The sequence below is a fragment of the Lathyrus oleraceus genome, chromosome 3 (assembly GCF_024323335.1).
Source record: "Lathyrus oleraceus cultivar Zhongwan6 chromosome 3, CAAS_Psat_ZW6_1.0, whole genome shotgun sequence".
Classification (NCBI taxonomy): Eukaryota; Viridiplantae; Streptophyta; class Magnoliopsida; order Fabales; family Fabaceae; genus Lathyrus; species Lathyrus oleraceus.
Genome location: NC_066581.1, coordinates 327956242 through 327965677, shown reverse-complemented (window position 1 = coordinate 327965677; position 9436 = coordinate 327956242).

Sequence of the window (9436 nt, the reverse complement as noted above, 5' to 3'; positions counted from 1 at the left end):
CACCATGCTGGGGCATGGGATTGTTGACGACATTCGGAGCCGGTGCAAGGTCGATGGCCTTTGAATCTATGAGGTCCTAAACTACGTGCTTAAAAGCTTTGCAGTTCTCAATATTGTGGCCAGGTTCCCCAGAGTGGAAGCTACACCTAGCGTTGGCGTCGTAACCCACCGGAAGTCTACCAACAGGAGGAGCCAGAGTGCGTAATTGCACAAGTTGTAGTTGTTGAAGACTAGAAAGCAACTGAGCGTACGACATTGGAAGGGTGTCGAAACGCCGGTCCATCATCCTTTGCCTATGTTGATAAGCGGGTCTGTTACCCGGTTGTTGCTGCTGTTGATACTGAGTTGGTTGACGTTTTGATTGTTGTTGTTGTAGTGGTGCTGCAGCTGGAATGGTCACAGCCGCAACATACGGTTGCTGATGATAATTCTGAAAGTTATTCCTCCGGTTATCCCTGTTCTGATAAGAAGATATGGCATTTGCATCCCCTTCTCTCCTCTTCTGTCCCTGAATGAACGGCTTCTTCACCCCTAATGAGGATCCACCTCCACTCTGGATCTTGTATGTCTTTAGGTAATTCTCCACCCTTTCTCCAGTAGAGACCACATCAGCAAAGTTGGAAGCATTGCAACCTACCAGACGCTCCAAGTAAGGTTCAGGCAGCGTATTCATGAACATGTTGGCCATTTCCTTTTCCAGCGGGTCCATCGGGACCTTGAATTTCGGTGGCACCCTCACACCTGGGACCAGCCCCAAGTCAGCAACATCCACTCCCAGAGGATTCTGTCCTTCCACTGCCTTCAACCTTTCTTCCAATCTCCTAAACATGGGGTCCATGCCAAAGTCTTCCTGAAGCAAGGGGAACTGATCATCCTGACCATCCTGAATGGGTTGTTGACCAGAGGTGACATGTAGGATTGGGATAGGCCCCGGTCCATTGGGACCATTAGCCTCTCCAGCTGGAGGATCAGCCAACGTCTTTGGTTGAGTAATAGGGGGATCCTTCTGCACCAATAATCTAAGCTCCTGCTGTCCTTGAGCCACCCCTTGAACCAAATCCATGAATTGATTCATGCGAATCTTCATCTCGGCGAGCTCTGCCTGTAGGCTTTCCATTACTCTCTGTTGATTCCTGCGGGTACCGTATCGGTGAATGCCTGAGTCAGCTATCCTGCTGATGGAACACCAAACAAACTGAGAACACTGTGGCGGTACCTGTTATGCAAGACATGCGGATGACTATGCAAATGCAATGACATGTTTATCAATTCCAAAAGTATTCTACCCCCTTGATTCCAGTCTCACATTTGATAAACAGTGTAAAAAAAAGACTAAGCCGTTGATGAGAACCAAGAAAATTCCGACTAGAATCAAGTAGAAGATATAAACCCCACAGAAATGGATAAACATGTGTTAAATGATATGAATGCAAATGATGTGATGCAACGATGTGAATGCAATGCAGTGACATGTCAATCAGGATTGCTGTATCTGCTTGAACATCTGTCAGGTTGCACTGTCTGGAGAGAAATTAAGAGTACACCAAACAAAGGTCACGGGATGGATCATGTTATCCTTAATATCAACCACCCATTTTGGCGGATTATGGTTTACACCTTATCAACACCCGAGTTTCATTGATATTAAGGATACCTGATCGGATTAACCATGAATCAAGGGTTTGTCGCAAGTCACGAGCATGGAGTTTAGGTTAAGAACCACCCAAAAGGAGTGTACTAAGGTTTAAACCTGCCAAACATGTTCTACAAAAGGTTCCCATAGTCATAATCCCATCTTTCGGATATTATCAGAGAAACGACTACTCGTATTCCAACAATATTCTCAAGAGAGACTCTTATGAGTGTAGTATCGCGTAACAATCGTATCAAATCTTACACTTGAACGACTTTCGCACTACGTCCTACGAATAGGCCAAGATGGGGTTGGTAAACTAAAGTCCTTGGCTTCTTAGGTCTATATTGGAACAAGTAATGTCTAACCACAACTTACTTATGTGACATTATTGATCTCAACATGACCTCCACCAAGTGAATGGGCTTACAAGTCAACTCGCTAAGGAATACTCCACACAAGTTGACAGGACTATGCCCTTCTCCTATCTTAAGTGCACTCGAGTTCGGGTATAGAACTCATCTCACAAAGATCACCAAGCAGCCATAGTCGGCCAACATATACAAAATTGATATGTACACAATGCAATAAGGTAAAACAGGTAAACTACAAAAGCTAGGAGGGACTCGTTTAGGGAAGATGGACCAGCAAGAGGTCAACTTCTTAAACTCCCCAGTGGAGTCGCCAGCTGTCGCAACCTGAAAAATACAGTGTGCGAAAAAAACAACCGGCAAAAGAGAATGACAGAAGAGTCGCCACCGTGCGTTATTCATCCCAAAGGAGGGAAAGGAAACGCTCGAAGTAAACCTGAAAAAAGGAAAGAACAAGACGGGGTCTCGCAACCAAATCTTGGGTTCGGGAGTCGGTTATGCGAAGGGAAGGTATTAGCACCCCTACGCATCCAAAGTACTCTACGGGATCCACTTTTGTAGTTTTTGTCTAAAGGGTGTGGGTTTACCTAATGTGTTTATTTACTAAAAAGGTTAAGAGAAATGACTCGCGCGGATGTCGCATCCACTGCATACGTATCTCATCTGAATATGAGAATCAGAGTCTTCGTAGCTCGGATGACCTATGGGTTGGGGGATGTGTGCTCGCTAAGACATCGCGTCTTATGCCTACGTATCTCATCTGGAATGAGAATCAGAGCAAGCCGTAGTTCGGCTAACTACGGGGTTATGGATTGGGTTTTGGACGAACGACGTCACTACGCAATCTACCGGATGCTCGACCTTCGGAGACTTACTCGCCTGTAGTAGAAGGAGTAAACGTGTTGCTTTGGGTTTTAGGGTTTGGGATGCTCGAGGGCAAACAGGCAGTCCTTGACGAAGGAACCGCGCTACATGTGGGGATATGAATACAAAACACAAAACATGTATCTCAAAGTAAAATGCCACCAAGGGGCCCAAACATTGCCTCCTATCGAGGTCTTCCAGCTAAGAAAGCGATAAAGTACGAGACAAGGAAAAAATTACCACACGGATAAAGATCCGAAGTTACAGCAATTAAAGGATTAGCAACCCTGAGATCTCCAGCTGGACCGTCAAAGGAAATCAGTCAACACGAATAATCAGAATAAAACTCCAGGGGGTATCCCACAAATAAAGTGGGAAACCACGCGAGTGTCTCTGCGAAAGCCATGTGAGCCCTCACAAAACTCGACAAAGGGTTAGAGCAGCAGGATGAAATCAAGAGAAAGCAATGCCATGGAAACACAAAGACAGGTTAGAGAAACAAAATAGGGTAACCCAGAGTTGCCCATAAATCAAAATGTAACCACATGAATAATTCCATCAAAATTCACAAAAGGCTCACAAAAAAGGTATCAAATTCACCCATAATACCTCATACATTTAGAGCATTCAAATTAAAGGCATAAAGATGATGGATATAGGGCAAACCTGATTGGAGAGCTTGATTGAAATTGAGTTGCACCCGTGAGGTTTACAAGTTGATTTCCCTTCAGGGTTTGGAGGCTGCTCTGAACTCTGTTAGTTCTTCTCTCACTATCTTTTTCCTCAGGGTTTTGTTCCAAGGAAACCTCAGAGTATTTTGCTTCTCTCCCTTTTTCTCAAGTGAATCTCCCAGTGTAACTCCAAATGTAACTCCTCTACTGAAACTTCAGTATTTATAGACTGATTTTCGTGGGTAGTGGGCTCAAATGAGGGAGACCCAAGTCCAAAATAATTTGTTATATTTTATTTATTTATTTAATTAATTAATTAATTAATTAATTAAATATTTTTTTTTCTTTTTCTTTTTCTTTTTTTTTTCCAGGAAAAATGAAGGGTAAATTTTGGGGTATTACAGCTGCCCCTATTCAATCAACTGGAGACCCGGAAAGAAGATGGCAGCTGCTTTCGTGCTTTCGAGGTATCAAGGGATTGAATATAATAAAAGCCCAAAAATTTGCACTTAAGTGAAGTGAAGTAACAATGTCTGTCAAAATCGGCAAATAGGTGGTCTTGAAAGAAGAATTCGTCTGGTACGTGAGAGTCAGTCTGAATATCGAAAAAGAATGTTAAACTGGATACCAAAATAAATGGTAACACAGAAATAACCATGGCCTGAATGCCGCTCATCAGTCTGAATACTGGAAAGGATTTCGATCTGAACATCGGAAAATTGGCCTGAATGCCACAAGTCGCATCGACCTGAACGTCGGAAACTTCTTCGATCTGAACATCGGAAAATTGGCCTGAATGCCACAAGTCGCATCGACCTGAACGTCGGAAACTTCTTCGATCTGAACATCGGAAAGACTTGGCCTGAATGCCACTTCGATCTGAATATCAGAAAATTGGCCTGAATGCCACAAGCTGCATCGACCTGAACGTCGGAAACTTCTTCGATCTGAACATCGGAACACTGGTCTGAATGCCACTTCGGTTTGGATACCGGAAAACTGGCCTGAATGCCACTTCGGTCTGGATACCGGAAAACTGGCCTGAATGCCACTTCGGTCTGGATACCGGAAAACTGGCTTGAATGCCACTTCGGTCTGGATACCGGAAAACTGGCCTGAATGCCACTTCGGTCTAGATACCGGAAAACTGGCCTGAATGCCATAAGTTGCATCGACCTGAACGTCGGAAACTTCTTCGATCTGAACATCGGAAAACTTCATGTCTGTCAGCATCGGCAGAAATAGGGAATGATAATAGAGGCGGCGCATGGGCCAATGACACTTGCTGGGGATAACAAAGGTAAGTCATGAACAATCTTCAGTCTGAGTACTGGAAACAACTTCTAGCTTATCACTTGGGATACCGAGAATGTTTTATGCTTACATGCGTATGTTTGAATTTTTCAATGGCGTAATGCTCCATGAAAATGGAAATGCTACGCGATTTGGAAGGATGCAATGCAATATGATTCTACATGCAGGGATGCGAAATGCTGGGTAGAATGCCAAGCCGAGGCAAGGGGATCTGCTGGGGAAATGATTACCATCCTCTGGGCTCTGGCCAGGCTGCTGGAGATACACACCACAATGAACTCTGTGGGGAGATGACTAGCCATGCGGTGTTCTGGCCATACCGAGACTCTGATCGGGGAAAGAATGGCATTGGAAGCCTGCTGCTGAGGAAAGCTACAATGATTCTGGCAACCACGGTTTGCGAGAGATGACTCAGCAGGGGGAGCAAACATTGATACGGTACCGAGGTTCTGCTTCAAGGAAAGAAACCATGGATCTGGCATTGGGATTATCGATCTGGCATCGAACTCTAAGGAGCAGCCACTTCTGCTGGGAAGATAAAGTCTGGCACTGTCAACTCCGTTGGGGATATATAGTCTGGCACTGTCAACTCTACTGGGGAGTGTATGTCCTGAAACAAACGCTTGGGGAAGTACAGTGGTGAGAACCTGCTGGGGATTGAAGAATCCAACACTCTGATCAGCTCTGCAGGGATAAGACACCAGATTCGTCTGTTGGCGACTTCACTGGGGAAGATATTCACGATCGTCCGCAGGGGATTTTAATAGAATGCCCCGAGGGTATCTGTTCTGAATAGACGATCCAAAGCACTTAAAATTTACAGCAAATTTAAATGTTTATTAAGCATGTACCTGTAAAGCCCTTATGTGTCATGATGCAATGTTTATCAAAAATTCGGACGTCATTTTTGCAAACAAAACAGTAAAATGAAAATGAAAACAGAGATATACTGAATAACATGATTTTATTGATTGAATGGCCTCTGAATAGGCATTTACATTAAGAAGCAATCCCTGGAAAGAGGTAATCGCACAATAGATAAAAACAGAAATTAATCTAATGGCAATGTGAAATGGATTTCTATTGGGTTCCAATTCTGCTATGACTTGCCCGTCTTCAAGATCCTCCAGATGATCAGCTTTCTGAAAGAGTGATTGGACTGTTTCCTATCCTTCAAAAATTTCCAGTCATTGGCACGAGATGAGATTCAGAACTACTCAGAATGCAGTCATTCGCTTAATCCCTAACTTTTGCTTGGATCGCCCTTTTCGGGTTTTCAATCCACCGGGATACCCATTTTTGCCTAAGTTGCCTTTTCAGGTTTTCAACTTACCGGGTGTACAATCTTTTCATTTTTAATCCCTAATTTTTTCCCGAACCTTTTCATTTTCTTGGTTCACCGGGACGCCCATTTTTGCCTGGACTACTCTTTTTTACTGTCCAGCGGGTCTATTTTATGCGAAGTATTTTTTAATGGTCCCAATGGACCGGGGCCTATCCCAATCCTACATGTCACCTCCGGTCAACAACCCATTCAGGATGGTCAGGATGATCAGTTCCCCTTGCTTCAGGAAGACTTTGGCATGGACCCCATGTTTAGAAGATTGGAAGAAAGGTTGAAGGCAGTGGAAGGACAGAATCCTCTGGGAGTAGATGTTGCTGACTTGGGGCTGGTCCCAGGTGTGAGGGTGCCACCGAAATTCAAGGTCCCGATATTCGACAAATACAATGGCAGCTCTTGCCCCAAAACTCACGTGCAAGCCTATTTCCGTAAAATGGTTGCATACTCTGATGACGAGAAGCTACTTATGTACTTCTTCTAGGATAGCCTAGCTGGGGCATCCTTGGAATGGTATATGAGGCTAGACAGAGCCCACATCCGTTGCTGGAGGGATACAGCTTCCCGTGTTCAGCCTCCTATGTTGGAAAAGGAAATGGCCAACATGTTCATGAATACGCTGCCTGAACCTTACTTGGAGCGTCTGGTAGGTTGCAATGCTTCCAACTTTGCTGATGTGGTCTCTACTGGAGAAAGGGTGGAGAATTACCTAAAGACATACAAGATCCAGAGTGGAGGTGGATCCTCATCAGGGGTGAAGAAGTCGTTCATTCAGGGACAGAAGAGGAGAGAAGGGGATGCAAATGCCATATCTTCTTATCAGAACAGGGATAACCGGAGGAATAACTTTCAGAATTATCATCAGCAACCGTATGTTGCGGCTGTGACCATTCCAGCTGCAGCACCACTACAACAACAACAATCACAACGTCAACCAGCTCAGTATCAACAGCAGCAACAACCGGGTAACAGACCCGCTTATCAACAGAGGCAAAGGATGATGGACCGGCGTTTCGACACCCTTCCAATGTCGTACGCTCAGTTGCTTTCTAGTCTTCAACAACTACAACTTGTGCAATTACGCACTCTGGCTCCTCCTGTTGGTAGACTTCCGGTGGGTTACGACGCCAACGCTAGGTGTAGCTTCCACTCTGGGGCACCTGGCCACAATATTGAGAACTGCAAAGCTTTTAAGCACGTAGTTCAAGACCTCATAGATTCAAAGGCCATCGACCTTGCACCGGCTCCGAATGTCGTCAACAATCCCATGCCCCAGCATGGTGGTGCAAATGTTAATTTGGTAGAGGGAGAAGCCAAGTCCATTAAGGATGTGTTGAAGTTGAAGACTCCATTGTTGGATATCAAAGGATGCTTGCTGAAGGCCGATGTCTTCCCCGGTTGTGGGAAGGGTTGTTTGGATTGTGCCACTCAGAGTGGAGGTTGTTTGAAACTACAGCAGGGTATTCAAGCCTTGCTCGACAAAGGTATCCTCCAGGTTGAGGGTTTGTCTGTCCAAGAGTCTGCGGAAGGGGTTGAGGAAGAAGGGTTTGAAGATGCTACTGATGAATTCGCAGATGTTGTTCCTACTGTTTCTGTAATCCATAATGATGTAATTGAACTTGATTCCGATGTTTCGGATGCTTGCATTTCAATGAATGAGATTTCTGAGTACGACTGTGATATTGCTACTATCACTATTTTCTACCCAACTAATCAGATCTGTGTGCCAGAAGCGCAACCCGTGCCACCAGTGCGACGATCTACTATGACCATCACAACCCCTGGTCCTTTACCCTTCACCAGTGAAAGGGCCATTCCGTGGCATTATGGGGGGAGTGTGTATACGCACGATCATAAGGTGGAACGGCCACTGAAAGTAGAAGAGGGTCAGAAGCCTGAACTTGAAGGTCCCGCAGTGGATAATGTCGGTGGAATTGGGCGATTCACCAGGAGTGGTAGACTGTTCTCACCACCGATTACCCAAGCTGATAATGCTGGTGCTGTGGCGAAAGCCAAGGGCAAGCAAGCCGTGAATGGGGATACCTCTGCACCCCAGGGAAGTTCTGAGCCCACTTTTGCAAATGATGTGGACGAGCTTCTGAGAATCATAAAGAAAAGCGATTACAAGGTAGTCGATCAGTTGATTCAGACTCCGTCCAAGATATCCATTCTCTCACTCCTGTTGTGTTCGGAGGCGCACAAGGAGGCACTTCTGAAGGTTCTTAATGCTGCTTATGTACCTCAAGAGATCTCGGTAAACCAACTAGAAGGGATCGTCGCCAATGTGCATACAAGCAACGGGTTAGGTTTTACTGATTCTGACTTAACACCAGCCGGACGCAATCATAACAAGGCTCTGCACATCTCGATGGAATGCAGAGACACCGTGCTATCGCATGTTCTGGTGGATACAGGCTCCTCTCTCAATGTGCTACCCAAGAGAGCCCTGTCGAAGTTAGAAGTAGAGGGTTTGGTCTTGAAACCTTCAGATCTTATTGTGAGAGCCTTCGATGGTTCTAAGAGATCGGTGTTCGGAGAGGTAGAATTGCCAATTCTGATTGGATCACAAACCTTCAACACTATCTTCTACGTGATGGATATCAGTCCTTCCTACAGTTGCCTGCTGGGTCGTCCTTGGATCCATAATGCTGGGGCAGTCTCTTCAACTCTACATCAGAAGATTAAGTTTCCGGTCAACGGACGAATTATCACCGTCTGTGGTGAGGAGGACATCCTGGTCAGTAACCTGTCTACGTTCAAGTATGTAGAAGTAGAAGGTGAAATTCATGAGACTCTGTGTCAGGCTTTTGAGTCAGTTCAAATCAAGGATGCAACTTCGGTGGAAGAGGTTAAAGCGGGTGCCTCTATCTCATCCTTTAAGCAGGCACGGGCCGTGGTGGATTCGGGTGTTGCTCCCGGTTGGGGGCGTCTGTTGGAATTACCAGTGAAAGAAGATAAGTTCGGTATTGGGTATCAGCCAGTTTTGACTTCTACAAAACTTTAGGGGCCGATCACTTTCTCCAGTGCTGGCATCATTCAGTATGGTCAAGTCTCTGCAATCAACGAAGAAGATGGGGATAGTGATTGTGACATAGACAACTGGGTGCGTCCGAGGATCCCGGGTGAAGTCATCAACAATTGGTCTTCTAAAGAGATTATCCAAGTCACTCTTCTTGAAGAGTAATTTTATTTGTTTATTCATGCATATCCAAGTCTTACGTTCCGCCCAGGGCGTAATGACTCA